The sequence below is a fragment of the Oncorhynchus masou genome, chromosome 29, assembly GCF_036934945.1.
Source record: "Oncorhynchus masou masou isolate Uvic2021 chromosome 29, UVic_Omas_1.1, whole genome shotgun sequence".
In the NCBI taxonomy this organism is placed as follows: Eukaryota; Metazoa; Chordata; class Actinopteri; order Salmoniformes; family Salmonidae; genus Oncorhynchus; species Oncorhynchus masou.
In genome coordinates, this window is record NC_088240.1 from 86,706,541 (window position 1) to 86,726,803 (window position 20,263).

The following is a 20,263-nucleotide window of genomic DNA, read 5'->3' on the forward strand; positions in this document are numbered from 1 at the left end:
GGTTGACTTGGAGCTGGTGAGAGACTAGTGCCTAGGGAGTAGGGGATAGGGAGTAGGGGCTAGGGCGTGGGGTTGATTTGGAGCTGGTCAGAGACTAGTGGCTAGGGAGTAGGGAGTCGAGTTGACTTGGAGCTGGTGAGAAACTAGTGGCTAGGCAGTAGGGTTGATTTGGAGCCGGTGAGAGACTAGGGAGTAGGGGCTAGGGAGTAGATTGATTTGGAGCCTTGAGAGATTAGGGAGTAGGGGCTAGGGCGTAGGGAGAAGGGTTGATTTGGAGCCTTGAGAGATTAGGGAGTAGGGGCTAGGGAGTAGATTGATTTGGAGCCGTGAGAGACTAGGGAGTAGGGGCTAGGGAGTAGGGAGAAGGGTTGATTTGGAGCCGTGAGAGACTAGGGAGTAGGGGCTAGGGCGTAGAGAAGGGTTGATTTGGAGCCGTGAGAGACTAGGGAGTAGGGGCTAGGTAGGGAGAAGGGTTGATTTGGAGCCTTGAGAGACTAGGGAGTAGGGGCTAGGGCGTAGGGAGAAGGGTTGATTTGGAGCCATGAGAGACTAGTGCCTTGTTGTGGGTCAGTCAGCTGTCCATGTTGACCCCATAACGTGGTGTGACACAACAGGTGTGTTTTGTGTGTCAGGGTCAAGCCAAGTGGTGTCTGTTACTTCACCATCATGTAGAGCTACGGTGTGTGGATCAACATCAACAACATGCAGATATCTGACACTCAACTATTAGAGGACCCTGAGCTCAGATTCATTACATAGTGTTTTTAGATTGGAGGAGATTATTTCATAGATTTACAGTAAATGTCAAGTGGGGTATCAATAAATTAAAGTTTTTTTCAAATACAGTACAGTAATGTTTTACACGTGGGAATAGTCAAAAGCAATGTCAGGCAGACGTGTTGTTATTTTGGGTTCTGTATTGAAATGAGCTAATGTATCGCGATCCTATGATCGAGGTCTGTTCATGTTTGGTCGGTGCCTGTGACCCCGTATGCCACAGTGGGAGGGCCCAGGAGAGAGCGTGTTCACGGCCCAGCCCCCTTGACGTGACAGCTGGGTGAAGCGGACTTAGGACAGCAGTGGTATCCCTCTCCTAAATTAAGCAGTGTCAAACTGAACTGAAGTTGGGAACGATTGGAAATCCGCGTCAAACAAGTGTCTGTTCAGTTCCAACGAACCCTATCTTAAATTAATCGTTCTAAATAACCTGTGCTTTCGCAGAGCTGACTGATCTCTGTGAGATTGCAAAACATTCTCTATAAAACATTGTTGCCTACCGTATACCGCAAAAATGATGATGCACTCGTCTCAGAAGGACACAACCTACACAAAGATATTTGTAGGAGGTCTTCCATACCACACCACGGACTCCAGTCTCAGGAAATACTTCGAAGTGTTCGGTGATATCGACGAGGCTGTTGTTATAACGGACAGACAGACGGGGAAATCCAGAGGTTATGGATTCGTAAGTATTATAGATGTACATGTGAATGTCATTGTGATTGATTGATCGATCGATTGCGTAATTAGTTTATGTCATATTGTTAAATGCAGACATTATGGGTAGAATCTAAAATGTATCCAGCACCAATATGTCTTGAATGAAAAAGGCTATCATTAGCCTATCCACAATGCGTCTGATGTTACTTATTGATTCACACCATGTTGAAGCCCATTTATGAACGGTCAATGAATCACTTCCGGAATGGGCTCACCGTTCTGTTCTGCTAAGTATTCAGCTGAAGCTCAGGCGTGGTGTCTTGGGCTCACGAGGCCCACGGTGATGTGATGGAATCATCCTAGAATTGCTGACTTGTGCGTCATAAATCATGTCTTTACCTTCAACTAATGAAGGAACATTTTGCTCTACACTTTTCCTTATTCTGATTGTAATACCCTCATGCTTTTCTTATTGAGACGTGATCAATACTTATAAATGAATTGTAGTTCAATGACCAACTTTAGCCTGCCTCCCCACTGAGTGAACATCTGATCAATTCAGACAACGGAAACATGTATTTATTCTGTATTCTTCCCTTTCCGTCCCGCAGGTGACGATGGCAGACCGGGCGTCTGCGGACCGAGCCTGCAAGGACCCAAACCCCATCATCGACGGCCGGAAAGCCAATGTGAACCTGGCCTACCTGGGGGCCAAGCCCAGGGTCATGCAGCCAGGTGAGGGGATGGACACGCTGGCGGAGGGCTGCGCCACGCGTTTATTTCACAGCTTGGACGACCAAGGTGGCGTACAAACGATGACGAGCTGCTAAAACCAGCAAACTAACCACCTGCTTACAGTGTGTTAACACACGGTGTGTAAAATGGTAGATGTGTAACATGGGATTTAGACAACGTGTACTGTAGTGGGGGGGACTAGCAGAACAGACAGTGAAGCTGGTGTGAATGAAGATAGGTTATGATTAAATCTCCATTTTTACAGACACCATTTTTACAGACATCAAATGTTTAAAATGTTGTTGTTTTTTCTACCATCTACCTGATCTATAAGTACTTGAGCAGTTACATTGGAAGCACTGATCACATTTGTTATAATGGGATTATAATGAATTTATCATATGTGTATATAGTTCAAGCTTTAGATTGAACACATAACGGTAGAGTTAAAAACAACTTGTTCCTATTCCAGGTTTCTCATTTGGTGTTCCTCAAATCCATCCAGCGTTCATCCAGAGGCCTTATGGGTATGTTATGACATAGTGATACTCCTTGTCTTGTTGGAAGTGTGTCATATAAAAACAACGTATTTCACTGCATCTGTCCAGTGTATGTGACAATAACATGTATTTTATTTTTATTAACATCTTTTTACAGGGTAGAAAATGTTCAACTAGTGTAAGGTTGTAGAACTACCGTAACTTTCCCAAGATGCTCCAGAAATCCCAGTTAGAAGATTGGGACATTGGGAAAGTTACCAGAATTTTTCAACCCTAAACTAGTTGTAGAATATCATGTCTGTTACACCACCTGTTTTGTTCACAGCTGATCATTTTGAATGATCTATGTGCCCGTTCTATTCTTACCTGCAGTATCTAGTGATTTTCATCATTTAAAAAATAGCTTGGATTGTAAAATGTAACGTTTTCTTTCTCTAGAGTGGTGTGACTGTAAACCCCGCCCATTCATTCTCTTTTGAGTGTGGAGGCGGGACTATGTCTTGTGTTGTGTGCATCTCTGAGTGCCATTCTTAGATTCTAAAGCGTGAATCTAATTCTGATTCTAAACGTGATGTCACCAGTTGTCAATGTCTATCTCTCTCTGATCTGACAGGCTGGCTTACGGTTAAGAAACTGTATCTGATGGAGGGACATGATGGTTTGAGGATGAATAGCTGAGTCTGCATTGGGCAGATCACTAACGTCTTACCAGTATACTCTGACACACACAAACAAGCTGAAATGGTGATTAGATGCATGGAAGTTGTTTTTATTTTCATTTTTCTGCTGCGGTTTTCCATAGTCCATAGATTGGTGTGCGTGCCTTTGTTTCAGTATGAAGTGGTTTTCAGCTGAACTGCGTGCTTCCCTTACGGGGGGTCAGGAGTGGTGGATGAGGGATGTTCCTGCAGACTCTAAGAGTTTGGATATTTCAGGTTTAACTTTGTCATGGGGTGTTGATTCTGATCTGTTTTTTTAACTTGATTTTTAACGATTGATTGTGCTGTAGCCTGTGTCCCCCCTCCCCCGTTTCTTAGTTAACAACGTTATCATATGTTTTGTTGTTGATGGGGTTGATCACCAGTGTTGCTACGTGACTTGTCTAGGACCTTCCAAACCCCCCACGCAACAAAACAACTCTTGGCTTTGCATGTTGGAGATCCTTTCCTACCTTTGGTTTTCTCTACTCATGATGTTGTGGTTTCTGTTTTCTTTCTCAAATTAACCCATTGCTTCCTCCTGTAGCTCACATCATCTTCTTCTATCTCTTTCCCTCCTGCTCATGACGTAGACCAGGAACCAACTCAGTGAAAGATATTTGATGGCTAGAACTAAGGTTGCAAAGGCAGGGTATATATTACTGTAAACTTTCCAAGTTTATATTGGTATCTTTCAAGGATTTGATGTAATCTGTCACAAGACATCTAGTGGCCCTTGTGGGTACTTCAGGTTATCTCAGGTGTCTAATTATCTCTGGTCCTCTCTCCGGCCTTATCACAAGTCAAATATATGAAATACTTAAATAAGATGATTTTAAAACAGAAAATAGAATGACAAAGCTGTAAAACATTCTCCTAAATAGAAAAACCATCAAGTTATATTGAGAGTTTCAGCATGAAACTATTTGAGTTATTTTACTATGTCAACATGTATTTGTTGTCAATGTTTTGGAGTCCAACTGGTGCCAGGTGTGATAAAAGCCACCAGTTGGAAGAGTTGCAGAGGTCCTTGAAAATAATGCCATTGTTGATTAGATGCCTTTTTTATTTTATATTAATTAGGCTATTTTTACTTCGACCATATGGTCTATCTACTAGAAACTCATGGACGATATGGACACAGAAATAACATCAATAACATATAATGAAACAATTCAAGTATAAATTACCAAAGTTACGATAGATTGCCACAGATTTTCTGTTAACTTACCAAAATTACTGAAGATTCCAGTAACTTTTGTAAATCACTGGTAGCTTTGCAACGCCTAGCTTGAACTCTGAATCCATAAACCACTCTATAAATATGTCCATACAGAGAAGAGAAAGAGTGAGAGAAATGGTGAGAGGACGGATGGAACCGGAGAATGGTGTCAGTACTGTGGGACACACGAGACAGTGTGTTTGTGGTGTGGATGGATCTGTGCTGGAGCCACTCTACTGGAACAATACAGGGAACCGGGATGACTGAGAAAACCCACACTTCAAAAAGGAACTCCTTTATTCAAACGGACATCCTGATCCACTCTGTTGTCGCTCATTGGTGACACAATATCTCATTTGTTTTAATACCAAACGTCTGATTCTAGTTCTCACTGAGTGTAATCTGACGGCAAATACCAGATGTAAGTAGATTGTAGTGTGGAACATAGATTAATACTAACCAAGATATCCAAGTAGGATACAGAAGTTATAACCTTTACCATGTAAATCATGCAGCATATTTAAAGGCATACATTCAGCCAGTAAACATGTAGTGTAAACTGATCTCAGATAAGTTGTTTGCAGAGTGGTAGACTACTGCTCAGGCAGCAGCTGTTCACAGTGTTCTACACGGCTTCTCAAATTCCGCTGGAAAATGAGAGTCGCTCGGCGGGGCCCTAAATAATGGATGTCATAGACAGGGCCTTCTCTGGCTCGATCACTCGCTCGCCGGCGGACAACAGGTGGGCTGCCTGAGGCATGTGCCCAGGGGCCGGGGGCCTGTGTGCCTCTGTTCTAGGGGATTACCCATGTGTCTCAGTGATTTACAAAGCACCTTTATTTAGCCCTGAACTTTCAACACAAAATGGCCGCTGCCCTGTCGTCCTCCAACCAGAGGAAAGATTAATGTCGATTGGACCAGTTTCAGCAGTAGGAGTAGAAGCTCTCCATGTCCTCTGTGTCTTCTACAACTGCCTGTCCTATGTGTCTTCTACAACTCTGTCTGTCCTATGTGTCTTCTACATCTCTGCATGTCCTCTGTGTCTTCTACAACTCTGTCTGTCCTCTGAGTCTCTTCTATAATTCTGTTTGACAGACAGGTGGACTATGTTACAGTCATAGAGAGACAGACAGATGGACTCTGTTACAGTCATAGAGACAGACAGGTGGACTCTGTTAGTCATAGAGACAGACAGGTGGACTCTGTTACAGTCATAGAGAGACAGACAAATGGACTCTGTTACAGTCATAGAGAGACAGACAGGTGGACTCTGTTACAGTCATAGAGAGACAGACATATGGACTCGGTTACAGTCATAGAGAGACAGACAGGTGGACTCTGTTACAGTCATAGAGACAGACAGATGGACTCTGTTACAGTCATAGAGAGACAGACAGGTTGACTCTGTTAAAATCATAGAGAGACAGACAGGTTGACTCTGTTACAGTCAAAGAGAGACAGACAGGTGGACTCTGTTACAGTCATAGAGAGACATACAGATGGACTCTGTTACAGTCATAGAGACAGACAGGTGGACTCTGTTACAGTCATAGAGACAGATGGACTAGACAGATGGACTAGTAAGTCATGAGGTCACTGAGACAGAGGAAGGGAATAGTAAGTCATGAGGTCACTGAGACAGAGGAAGGGAATAGTAAGTCATGAGGTCACTGAGACAGAGGAAGGGAATAGTAAGTCATGAGGTCACTGAGACAGAGGAAGGGAATAGTAAGTCATGAGGTCAATGAGACAGAGGAAGGGAATAGTAAGTCATGAGGTCAATGAGACAGAGGAAGGGAATAGTAAGTCATGAGGTCAATGAGACAGAGGAAGGGAATAGTAAGTCATGAGGTCAATGAGACAGAGGAAGGGAATAGTAAGTCATGAGGTCACTGAGACAGAGGAAGGGAATAGTAGACAGAGGAAGGGAATAGTAAGTCATGAGGTCACTGAGACAGAGGAAGGGAATAGTAAGTCATGAGGTCACTGAGACAGAGGAAGGGAATAGTAAGTCATGAGGTCACTGAGACAGAGGAAGGGAATAGTAAGTCATGAGGTCAATGAGACAGAGGAAGGGAATAGTAAGTCATGAGGTCACTGAGACAGAGGAAGGGAATAGTAAGTCATGAGGTCAATGAGGTCACTGAGACAGAGGAAGGGAATAGTAAGTCATGAGGTCACTGAGACAGAGGAAGGGAATAGTAAGTCATGAGGTCACTGAGACAGAGGAAGGGAATAGTAAGTCATGAGGTCACTGAGGTCATGCCATGTGCTGCTGTAGGAGAGAGAGAAGACAGAGAAGACAGAGGAAGGGAATAGTTATCCTCCAGAGTTGACTGAGGTCATGCCATGTGCTGCTGTAGGAGAGAGAGAAGACAGAGAAGACAGAGGAAGGGAATAGTTATCCTCCAGAGTTGACCGAGGTCATGCCATGTGTTGCTGTAGGAGAGAGAAGACAGAGAAGACAGAGGAAGGGAATAGTTATCCTCCAGAGTTGACCGAGGTCATGCCATGTGTTGCTGTAGGAGAGAGAGAAGACAGAGAAGACAGAGGAAGGGAATAGTTATCCTCCAGAGTTGACCGAGGTCATGCCATGTGTTGCTGTAGGAGAGAGAGAAGACAGAGAAGACAGAGGAAGGGAATAGTTATCCTCCAGAGTTGACCGAGGTCATGCCATCATAGTTATCCTCCAGAGTTGACCGAGGTCATGCCATGTGCTGCTGTAGGAGAGAGAGAAGACAGAGAAGACAGAGGAAGGGAATAGTTATCCTCCAGAGTTGACTGAGGTCATGCCATGTGTTGCTGTAGGAGAGAGAGAAGACAGAGAAGACAGAGGAAGGGAATAGTTATCCTCCAGAGTTGACCGAGGTCATGCCATGTGTTGCTGTAGGAGAGAGAGAAGACAGAGAAGACAGAGGAAGGGAATAGTTATCCTCCAGAGTTGACCGAGGTCATGCCATGTGCTGCTGTAGGAGAGAGAGAAGACAGAGAAGACAGAGGAAGGGAATAGTTATCCTCCAGAGTTGACTGAGGTCATGCCATGTGTTGCTGTAGGAGAGAGAGAAGACAGAGAAGACAGAGGAAGGGAATAGTTATCCTCCAGAGTTGACTGAGGTCATGCCATGTGCTGCTGTAGGAGAGAGGGGCTCAGCTTGTCCGTTAGTGATGACAAGAGGAGAAAAAATAGCCTCCAGCCTCTCCTGTCACTCTCCCGGATGTGTGTGTGTGTGTGTGTGTGTGTATGACATGGCACATCTTAGGACAGTTTTAACACCTGGTTTCTGTTTGCTGGAGGTGACTGACGCTCAGGGTGGAAATAGAGCCACATCTGCCCGGATACACGGGCTTGGATCACTCCATTTATACCGTCTCTGTCTCTCTCTCTCTCTGTTTCTCTCTCCATCTGTCTCTGTCTCTCTCTCTCTATCTCTCTCCATCTGTCTCTGTCTCTATCTCTCTCTGTTTCTCTCTCTCCATCTCTCTCTCTTTGTCTGCCTCTGTCTCTCTCGCTCTGTCTCTCTCTCCCTCTCTCTCCCTCTGTCTCTCTGTCTCTATCTGTCTCTCTACCCCACTCTCTCTCTCTCTCTCTTTCTCTCTCTCTCTGTCTCTCTCTGTCTCTCTGTCTCTCTCTCTCTCTCCCCATCCTGCTCTTCCAATAATAAACATATTTATATTTACTCAACCATAGGGTCTGGAGTTAAACAAGACACCTAGATTCATTATAAATGAATGTACACCACTACTCACTATAGGATTGATTGTCAAACATTTTACTCATCGCAGTACTCACACAATAGCACTTATCGAAGCTCTATTCAGTAGTACTCATAGCAGGACATAGAGTCATTTTTGAAAAATATTTACAACAATAATATTAGAAAACTAAAGTATGGAATTGAATAATAGAAAATGTTGAAGTGTGAACCGTCATACATAATCCGTCTGTCTCTCTGACACATGACACGTTTTCATTTTCTTCTGTGAGGCTTCTCTTTCATTTCAGTTGACTTTTTATCTGCGTTTGAGGACTTCACGTGTGTGGGCATGTGGTGTGTGGTGTTGGGACTGATTGTATATTGACTGGGATGAGCTGAGTTGCAGCTCTTCCTTGATGTGTTGTGGTGCTGTGCGATCAGCTGGCATTGTGAGAGAACCATCGTTCAGACACAGAGGGCTGGCCGGTATATCATCTCTAACGCCTAATTAAAGGATGATGGTTCCTGAGCTTCAGACAGAGCTGTCTGGTTTCATGATGATTCCTGAGCTTCAGACAGAGCTGTCTGGTTTCATGATGATTCCTGAGCTTCAGACAGAGCTGTCTGGTTTCATGATGATTCCTGAGCTTCAGACAGAGCTGTCTGGTTTCATGATGATTCCTGAGCTTCAGACAGAGCTGTCTGGTTGCATGATGATTCCTGAGCTTCAGACAGAGCTGCTCTGGTTTCATGATGATTCCTGAGCTTCAGACAGAGCTGTCTGGTTTCATGATGATTCCTGAGCTTCTGGTTTCATGAGACAGAGCTGTCTGGTTTCATGATGATTCCTGAGCTTCAGACAGAGCTGTCTGGTTTCATGATGATTCCTGAGCTTCAGACAGAGCTGCTCTGGTTTCATGATGATTCCTGAGCTTCAGACAGAGCTGTCTGGTTTCATGATGATTCCTGAGCTTCAGACAGAGCTGTCTGGTTTCATGATGGTTCCTGAGCTTCAGACAGAGCTGTCTGGTTTCATGATGATTCCTGAGCTTCAGACAGAGCTGTCTGGTTTCATGATGATTCCTGAGGTTTCTTGATTCAGACAGAGCTGTCTGGTTTCATGATGATTCCTGAGCTTCAGACAGAGCTGTCTGGTTTCATGATGATTCCTGAGCTTCAGACAGAGCTGTCTGGTTTCATGATGATTCCTGAGCTTCAGACAGAGCTGTCTGGTTTCATGATGATTCCTGAGCTTCAGACAGAGCTGTCTGGTTTCATGAGGATTCCTGAGCTTCAGACAGAGCTGTCTGGTTTCATGAGGATTCCTGAGCTTCAGAAAGAGCTGCTCTGGTTTCATGATGATTCCTGAGCTTCAGACAGAGCTGTCTGGTTTCATGATGATTCCTGAGCTTCAGACAGAGCTGCTCTGGTTTCATGATGATTCCTGAGCTTCAGACAGAGCTGTTCTGCTTTCTTTTTGTCGTGAAACCTTCTCTTTTTTTACCCAGGGTTCCATTGGGTGGTGTTGCTGTGTTAATGAAATGAGGACTGGGTTGACATTGTTTTGTCTTTGTGACGCCTGCTTTCCTGTGTTCCTGGGCTCGGTTTCAGTGTGTGTCCCAGATTGCCGAGTGGCTCTGTCTGTCCTCTGACCTTTGACATCTGTGTTCTACAGGATCCCAGCCCACTATGTCTACCCCCAGGCCTTTATGCAGCCAAGCACCATGGTCATCCCTCACAGCATGCAGTCGCCCGCCGCCACAGCCTCCGCCGCCTCCTCACCGTACCTCGACTACACCGGAGCGGCCTACGCCCAGTACTCAGCCGCAGCCGCCAGCGCCGCGGCCGCCGCTGCCTACGAGCATTACCCGTACGCAGCCTCCCCCGGCCCCTGCGGGCTACATGGCTGCGGCAGGGTATGGTTATGCGGTCCAGCAGCCCCTAGCAGCCGCAGCCACCCCGGGAGCAGCCGCAGCAGCTGCAGCCTTCGCCCAGTACCAGCCTCAGCAGCTTCAGGCAGACCGCATGCAGTAACTGACCACAACTACTACTATTACTGAGTCTGGATAACAGAAGAGGGGGAGGCTATAGAGAGGAGGGAGGAGGTCATACTCACCCCCAGCACACTACAAGGGGAGAGGTGGGGGGGAGTGTGAGGAGGGGGAAGGGATGAAGAGTGGAGTGGAGGTGTGGTCGTCAATCCTTGGCTTTAGAACATGCAGCGCCGCTACCAAAAAGGCCTGAAGAGAATCATCTCATAACTAAAGAGAATCATCCCATAACTGAATAGAATCGTCTCATTACTGAATAGAATCGTCTCATTACTGAAGAGAATCGTCTCATAACTGAATAGAATCATCTCATAACTGAAGAGAATCGTCTCATAACTGAATAGAATCGTCTCATTACTGAAGAGAATCGTCTCATAACTGAATAGAATCATCTCATAACTAAAGAGAATCATCCCATAACTGAATAGAATCGTCTCATTACTGAAGAGAATCGTCTCATAACTGAATAGAATCATCTCATAACTAAAGAGAATCATCCCATAACTGAATAGAATCGTCTCATTACTGAAGAGAATCGTCTCATAACTGAATAGAATCGTCTCATAACTAAAGAGAGTCGTCTCATAACTGAATAGAATCGTCTCATAACTGAAGAGAATCATCTCATAACTAAAGAGAATCATCCCATAACTGAATAGAATCATCTCATAACTGAAGAGAATAGTTACTTCATTATTCAAATATCATCAGTGTTGTCATCACTAAATTATTGTTTTTTTGTTGTTGTCATTATATCAGAAATATTTAATATTTATTCATCAGGACAAATATCTAGAATTATTATTTAAGATATGACCTCATAACCAACCTTTAAGTTTAAGTTAATAATTTTAAGCATATTTACTGTGTAGTAAATTAAACGTGTGATTTTGTACAACTTTCACAAGTGCACTGAAGTCTAATCAGGTATTTTTCCCTCAAATTTCTTAAACAATGTAGATGGTCAAACCAAAAACACTTTTGGTCACTTTTCACCTTTTAATACTTTTAAACCTACATTTTGAACTATGCAATTTGAACTTGTAAAATATATTTAGTGAAATATGTCTTCTACATATATATATATATACAGTTGAAGTCAGAAGTTTACATACACTTAGGTTGGAGTCATTAAAACTAGTTTTTCAACCACTCCACAAATTTCTTGTTAACAAACTATAGTTTTGGCAAGTCGGTTAGGACATCTACTGTGCTTGACACAAGTCATTTTTCCAACAATTGTTTACAGACTATTTCACTTATAATTCCCTGTATCACAATTCCAGTGGGTCAGAAGTTTACATACACAAAATTGACTGTGCCTGGAAAATTCCAGAAAATATGTCATGGCTTTAGAAGCTTCTGATAGGCTAATTGACATCATTTGAGTCAATTGGAGGTGTACCTGTGGATGTATTTCAAGGCCTATCTTAAAACTCAGTGCCTATTTGCTTGACATCATGGGAAAATCAAAAGAAATCAGCCAAGACCTCAGAAAAAAAATTGTAGACCTCCACAAGTCTGGTTCATCCTTGGGAGCAATTTCCAAACGCCTGAAGGTACCACGTTCATCTGTACAAACAATAGTACGCAAGTATAAACACCATGGGACCACGTAGCATCATACCGCTCAGGAAGGAGACGTGTTCTGTCTCCTAGAGATGAACGTACTTTGGTGCAAAAAGTGAAAATCAATCCCAGAACAACAGCAAAGGACCTTGTGAAGATGCTGGAGGAAACAGGTACAAAAGTATCTATATACACACTAAAACAAGTCCAATATCGACATAACCTGAAAGGCCACTCAGCAAGGAAGAAGCCACTGCTCCAAAACTGCCATAAAAAAGCCAGACTATTGCAACAGCACAAGGGGACAAGATTATACTTTTTGGAGAAATGTCCTCTGGTCTGATGAAAAAAATAGAACTGTTTGGCCATAATGACCATCGTTATGTTTGGATGAAAAGGGGGAGGATTGCAAGCCGAGGAACACCATCCCAACCGTGAAGCACGGGGGTGGCAGCATCATGTTGTGGGGGTGCTTTGCTGCAGGAGGGACTGGTGCACTTCACAAAATAAATGGCATCATGGGGAAGGAAAATTATGTAGCTATAATTGAAGCAACATTTCAAGGCATCAGTCAGGAAATTAAAGCTTGGTCGCAAATGGGTCTTCCAAATAGACAATGACCCCAAGAATACTTCCAAAGTTGTAGCAAAATTACTTAATGACAACAAAGTCAAGGTATTGGAGTGGCCATCACAAAGCCTTGACCTCAATCCCATAGAAAATTAGTAGGCAGAACTGAAAAAGCGTGTGCGAGCAAGGAGGCTTACAAACCTGACTCAGTTAACCAGCTCTGTCAGGAGGAATGGGCCAAAATTCACCCAATTTATTGTGGGAAGCTTGTGGGAGGCTACCCGAAATGTTTGACCCAAGTTAAACAATTTAAAGGCAATGCTACCAAATACTAATTGAGTGTATGTAAACTTCTGACCGACTGGGAATGTGATGAAAGAAATAAAAGCTGAAATAAATCATTCTCTCTGCTATTTTTCTGACATTTCACATTCTTAAAATAAAGTGGAGATCCTAACTAACCTAAGACAGGGAAATTTTACTTGGATTAAATGTCAGGAATTGTGATAAATTGAGTTTAAATGTATTTGGCTCAGGTGTATGTAAACTTCTGACTTCAACTGTATATAATAATGTTACTATAATAATGTTTGTACCTATGCAAAACAATGACGTGGAGGAGTGATGTTAGCTGTCTGTCCTGTTGTTCCTATGGGGGTCAGATCAGATCCAGTGAGGGCAGGACAGAAGAGAACAGCTACTGGCCCAAAGCTGAAGCTTTTCCTGTCTATAGAAGCTGCTCCTCTCTCTATGTTCATTGTTGGAGCACCAGCTACCACACACACACACACACACACACACACACACATAGCAGAATGTGGAGCTTTTATATTCTAGAATGTTTTTCCTAATGTGCCTTAAAATATTGGTATTTGGAAAGTATTTATGTAGCTTTTAATTAGAAAAGACAGATTTGCACCCTTTAGTTAGTCAGGGAGTAGGACTGTATTGAATAAATGATGTGTTCATGTTATATTAGAGGTATGTTCTCCTGAGCTGTTCACATTGTTATTGTCAGGTATGTACTATAGCTACAATGATAATTAGGACTTTTATAAAAACTAGACATAACGGCATGAAGTAAACCTTTTCTTTATCTATACAACCTATTTTCTTGTTATTTTGTAGATATATTTCTCTTTCTAATTTGTTCGTACGACGAAAGAGAAATGTTACAGCGGAAACTATTAGATATACACTATAATACTTTCTATCAAAAAAACGTAGTTTTTTAAATTTTATTTCCATAGCTGTGATTTTATTATTAACTTTGTGAGATTTACTGTTTTACAATGTTGGGAACTTTTTATACTTGAACTGTTTCATACCAAGGAATATGTTAACACATGTTATATATAATATATGGAATATGTTAACACATGTTATATATAATATATGGAATATGTTAACACATGTTATATATAATATATGGAATATGTTAACAGATATGTTATATATAATATGTGCAATATGTTAACATATAATGTTATATATAATATATGCAATATGTTAACATATAATGTTATATATAATATATGCAATATGTTAACACACTCTATATCTTTTTAAGAAGAATATGTTGAATGTCATTGGACATAAACTATCAAGTCTCTCAGAGATTCCAGTACAATATTCTATTTATCTTGCCTTTTCAAATGTGTTGTTCTGCAAATACAATCATAAATTTAATTAGATTAAATAAACAGACTTTTAGCTGCTTCTATTCGTATTGTAGTTTCTACATAAATACACAACTGTCAGAAAGCAGTTGACTGTAGATCCACCAAGTCTCACCTGCTGGGGCACATCTGTCTGTCAAACACAATCAACACCTCATCAGTCTGATCTCTTATCTAGAACAAACCTTGCCTTATCATAGGGAACGTATTGGAGGTACAGGGTAGGCTAGAGGAAACCTTGCCTTATCATAGGGAACGTATTGGAGGTACAGGGTAGAGAAAACCTTGCCTTATCATAGGGAACGTATTGGAGGTACAGGGTAGGGTAGAGGAAACCTTGCCTTATCATAGGGAACGTATTGGAGGTAGGCTAGAGGAAACCTTGCCTTATCATAGGGAACGTATTGGAGGTACAGGGTAGGCTAGAGGAAACCTTGCCTTATCATAGGGAACGTATTGGAGGTACAGGGTAGGCTAGAGGAAACCTTGCCTTATCATAGGGAACGTATTGGAGGTAGGCTAGAGGAAACCTTGCCTTATCATAGGGAACATATTGGAGGTACAGGCTAGGCTAGAGGAAACCTTGCCTTATCATAGGGAACGTATTGGAGGTATCAGGGAACATAGAGGTACAGGGTAGGCTAGAGGAAACCTTGCCTTATCATAGGGAACATATTGGAGGTACAGGGTAGGCTAGAGGAAACCTTGCCTTATCATAGGGAACGTATTGGAGGTACAGGCTAGGCTAGAGGAAACCTTGCCTTATCATAGGGAACATATTGGAGGTACAGGGTAGGCTAGAGGAAACCTTGCCTTATCATAGGGAACATATTGGAGGTACAGGGTAGGCTAGAGGAAACCTTGCCTTATCATAGGGAACATATTGGAGGTACAGGCTAGGCTAGAGGAAACCTTGCCTTATCATAGGGAACATATTGGAGGTACAGGGTAGGCTAGAGGAAACCTTGCCTTATCATAGGGAACATATTGGAGGTACAGGGTAGGCTAGAGGAAACCTTGCCTTATCATAGGGAACGTATTGGAGGTACAGGCTAGGCTAGAGGAAACCTTGCCTTATCATAGGGAACGTATTGGAGGTACAGGGTAGGCTAGGAGGAAACCTTGCCTTATCATAGGGAACGTATTGGAGGTACAGGGTAGGCTAGAGGAAACCTTGCCTTATCATAGGGAACATATTGGAGGTACAGGGTAGGCTAGAGGAAACCTTGCCTTATCATAGGGAACATATTGGAGGTACAGGGTAGGCTAGAGGAAACCTTGCCTTATCATAGGGAACGTATTGGAGGTACAGGGTAGGCTAGAGGAAACCTTGCCTTATCATAGGGAACGTATTGGAGGTACAGGGTAGGCTAGAGGAAACCTTGCCTTATCATAGGGAACGTATTGGAGGTACAGGGTAGGCTAGAGGAAACCTTGCCTTATCATAGGGAACATATTGGAGGTAGGTAGGCTAGAGGAAACCTTGCCTTATCATAGGGAACATATTGGAGGTACAGGGTAGGCTAGAGGAAACCTTGCCTTATCATAGGGAACATATTGGAGGTACAGGGTAGGCTAGAGGAAACCTTGCCTTATCATAGGGAACGTATTGGAGGTACAGGCTATCATAGGGAGGGAAACCTTGCCTTATCATAGGGAACATATTGGAGGTACAGGGTAGGCTAGGGAAACCTTGCCTTATCATAGGGAACTAGGTAGGGTAGGCTAAACCTTGCCTTATCATAGGGAACGTATTGGAGGTACAGGGTAGGCTAGAGGAAACCTTGCCTTATCATAGGGAACGTATTGGAGGTACAGGCTAGGCTAGAGGAAACCTTGCCTTATCATAGGGAACATATTGGAGGTACAGGGTAGAGAAAACCTTGCCTTATCATAGGGAACGTATTGGAGGTACAGGGTAGGCTAGAGGAAACCTTGCCTTATCATAGGGAACGTATTGGAGGTACAGGGTAGGCTAGAGGAAACCTTGCCTTATCATAGGGAACGTATTGGAGGTACAGGGTAGGCTAGACGAAACCTTGCCTTATCATAGGGAACGTATTGGAGGTACAGGAGGTACAGGGTAGGCTAGAGGAAACCTTGCCTTATCATAGGGAACGTATTGGAGGTACAGGGTAGGCTAGAGGAAACCTTGCCTTATCATAGGGAACGTATTGGAGGTACAGGGTAGGCTAGAGGAAACCTTGCCTTATCATAGGGAACGTATTGGAGGTAGGCTAGAGGAAACCTTGCCTTATCATAGGGAACATTGCCTTATCATGGACAGGGTAGGCTAGAGGAAACCTTGCCTTATCATAGGGAACGTATTGGAGGTACAGGGTAGGCTAGGAGGAAACCTTGCCTTATCATAGGGAACGTATTGGAGGTAGGCTAGAGGAAACCTTGCCTTATCATAGGGAACGTATTGGAGGTAGGCTATAGGAAACCTTGCCTTATCATAGGGAACTAGAGGTAGGGTAGGCTAGAGGAAACCTTGCCTTATCATAGGGAACGTATTGGAGGTACAGGGTAGGCTAGAGGAAACCTTGCCTTATCATAGGGAACGTATTGGAGGTACAGGGTAGGCTAGAGGAAACCTTGCCTTATCATAGGGAACGTATTGGAGGTAGGCTAGAGGAAACCTTGCCTTATCATAGGGGAACGTATTGGAGGTACAGGGTAGGCTAGAGAAACCTTGCCTTATCATAGGGGAACGTATTGGAGGTACAGGCTAGGCTAGAGGAAACCTTGCCTTATCATAGGGAACGTATTGGAGGTAGGCTAGAGGAAACCTTGCCTTATCATAGGGAACGTATTGGAGGTAGGCTAGAGGAAACCTTGCCTTATCATAGGGAACGTATTGGAGGTACAGGGTAGGCTAGAGGAAACCTTGCCTTATCATAGGGAACGTATTGGAGGTACAGGGGTAGGCTAGAGAAACCTTGCCTTATCATAGGGAACATATTGGAGGTACAGGGGCTAGGTAGGCCTTATCAATGTACATACAGGCTAGAGGTCCAATGACATGTGAAGGACATATTGTCAGGGTGAGAGACTCTTTATAGGGAAACAGCCGTGCACTGGGTCAGTCTAGAGCCTTAGTCCCAAATGGCACCCTATTCCCTATATAGTGTACTACTTTAGACCAGAACCCTATGGAGGCCCTGGTTGAAACTAGTGCACTGTATCAGGGAATAGGAGGTACCAGGTAGGCTAGAGGAAATGTTATAGAGTTTGGACATATTGAAGATGGGGACAGGTGGGAAAATACATTCACTTCCAAAGAATGTTCCAACTGTAAGAGACACTACTCCGCTCTGAACCGTCAGACCATCTCTGGCTACGTGTGTCAGGTCTGAACAACGGTGGACTGAAGTCTCCTCCAAAATGTTTCTCTTCAAAATGTATTCTAAGACTCAATTCTAAATTTAACTCAAATTAATTCAGGTGAGTCCGTGTCTAGTTAATTTCTATGTGGAATTTGAATGGCTAGTTTGCCTTTGGTTGCTGTCCATGGTGCTACATTCTCATGCTGTTCATGACACTGCTGTTTAGGTGATATATGATTGGCCTGACAAATGGAGGTAAAACCAGGAAGAGGAAACTGAACTAGACAACTTATCATATTTCTTCACTTGATAATCTGAAGAATAAAAAACGTATTGGTTGTACAGGGTCCTCTAGTCTAAACATTGCCTTATCAAACGTATTGGAGGTTCTAGGGTAGAGAAAACATTATCCCCTTCTCTTGAGAGATTCTGGAGGTCGTTGATTACATTATCCCCTTCTCATAGGGAGATTCTGAGGCTTGTTGATTACATTATCCCCTTATCATAGGGAACATTCTGGAGGCTTGGTAGGCTAGGAGGATCCCCTTCTCTTGAGAGATTCTGAGGCTCGTTGAAACCTTGCCTTATCATGAGAGATTCTGGAGGCTCGGGTGATTACATACCCTTCTCTTGAATGAGATTCTGAAGGACTCAGTTGATTAGAGATCCCCTCTCTTGAGGATTCTGAGGCTCGTTGCATTACATTATCCCTTCTCTTGAGAATTCTGAGGCAAATCTTGATTCCATTAGTGTACTTCTTTGAGAGATTCTGAGCCCTGGTTGAAACTATCCCCTTCTCTTGGAAGATTCTGAGGAAGCAGACAATGTTATAGAGTTTGGACAGCTGAAGATGGGGACAGGTGGGAAAATACATTTTCCCTTCCAAAGAATGTTCCAACTGTAAGAGACACTACTCCGCCTGAACCGTCAGACCATCTCTGTGAGAGATTCTGAACAACTTGACTGAAGTCTCCTCCAAAATGTTTCTCTTCAAAATGTATTCTAAGACAATTCTAAATTTAACTCAAATTAATTCAGGTGAGTCTTGTCTAGTTGAATTTCTATTGGAATTTGAATGTCTTTTTGCCAGTTTGGTTGCTGTCCATGGTGCTACATTATCCCCCTGCTCTTCATGACACTGCTGTTTAGGTGATATATGATTGGCCTGACAAATCAAAACAAAACTTCCAGGAAGAGATTCTAGACAACTTGTATTATTTCTTCCCCTTAATCTGAAGAATAAAAATATTGGTTGGGGTCCTCTAGTCTAAACATTAACTCTCAAACGAGAGATTCTGAGGCTCGTTGATTACATTATCCCCTTCTCTTGAGAGATTCTGAGGCTCGTTGATTACATTATCCCCTTCTCTTGAGAGATTCTGAGGCTCGTTGATTACATTATCCCCTTCTCTTGAGAGATTCTGAGGCTTGTTGATTACATTATCCCTTCTCTTGAGAGATTCTGAGGCTCGTTGATTGATTACATTATCCCCTTCTCTTGAGAGATTCTGAGGCTTGTTGATTACATTATCCCCTTCTCTTGAGAGATTCTGAGGGCTTGTTGATTACATTATCCCCTTCTCTTGAGATTCTGAGGCTCGTTGATTACATTATCCCCCTCTCTTGAGAGATTCTGAGGCTTGCTGATTACATTATCCCCCTCTCTTGAGAGATTCTGAGGCTCGTTGATTACATTTTCCCCTCTCTTGAGAGATTGTGAATTTTGCTGATTTTATTTATCCCTCTCTTGTTAATAATGTAGATCACCTCCAAAACATGGTCCTGCTATGTTCCTAGAATGGTAAGTAGGTGAACTCTATCCCCTGATGGATGCATCCCAAATGGCACCCTACAGTAATCCCTATATTGGTACCTAGTTAAAACTAGTGCACTGCATGGGAATAGGGTGCCACTTGGGATGTAGTCTGATCTCTCAACCTTCCTAGAAGGTCCTTGGTCTGCCAACTTGCAGCCACAAGTCTCTCTGACAGCTACAACTCTCTACTGAGTATTTCATCAAAACATATCAGTTGACCAATGTAAAATATATACCATATCATCTTTACCAGATCCTGATTATAAACATCCACGCTTCAATTCTATTAACACACATCTACATAATGAAGTTCACTATACTGTATACAGAAACCCTTTCTATTGGGGCTTTGACTTCATTCATGGTTTTGAATCCTATGAGATGGTTGATTGGTTCCTAAATGACATTCCCTGCTGTGGTCAGTCAGGAAGAGCAGGTAAAGGTTAGCTCTCTCTGTGTGTGTGTGTGTGTGTGTGTGTGTGTGTGTGTGTGTGTGTGTGTGTGTGTGTGTGTGTGTGTGTGTGTGTGTGTGTGTGTGTGTGTGTGTGTGTGTGCGTGCGTGCGTGCGTGCGTGCGTGCGTGCGTGTGTGCGTGCGTGCGTGTGTGTATGGAGAGCAACCAGGCAGGAACAAATGAAGCTGCAAAACCTTGCGACTTGACCAATCAGACAGACAGAGAGGATCCTGGGAACTCCTCCTTCCCCCTGTTTCCACCTGTTTAGAATCCTTTTTGAATTCCAGGCAAATAGGAACGTCAATATGGGAATAAAGTTAAGACCACTGATGGCCATGTCAGCTTTACCATTAGTCTGACAGTTTCAGTGGAATGGAGGACATGCTATATCATGTTCTATCTGCATTTAACAGTTACAATACATACATTATTGTTCATTTTCATGGAGTTACATTTTGTGAGGCCGTGAGTTGGTCACGCTTGTCCCCATTTTTACGACAGCTGAA

General features: G+C 43.1%; 1 pseudogene; it reads left to right on the forward strand.

Annotated features, from left to right (window-relative positions):
- Nucleotides 1–1,115: 1,115 nt before the first annotated feature.
- On the forward strand, nt 1,116–10,365 carry LOC135520895 (RNA-binding protein 24-like; annotated as a pseudogene).
- Nucleotides 10,366–20,263: the final 9,898 nt, after the last annotated feature.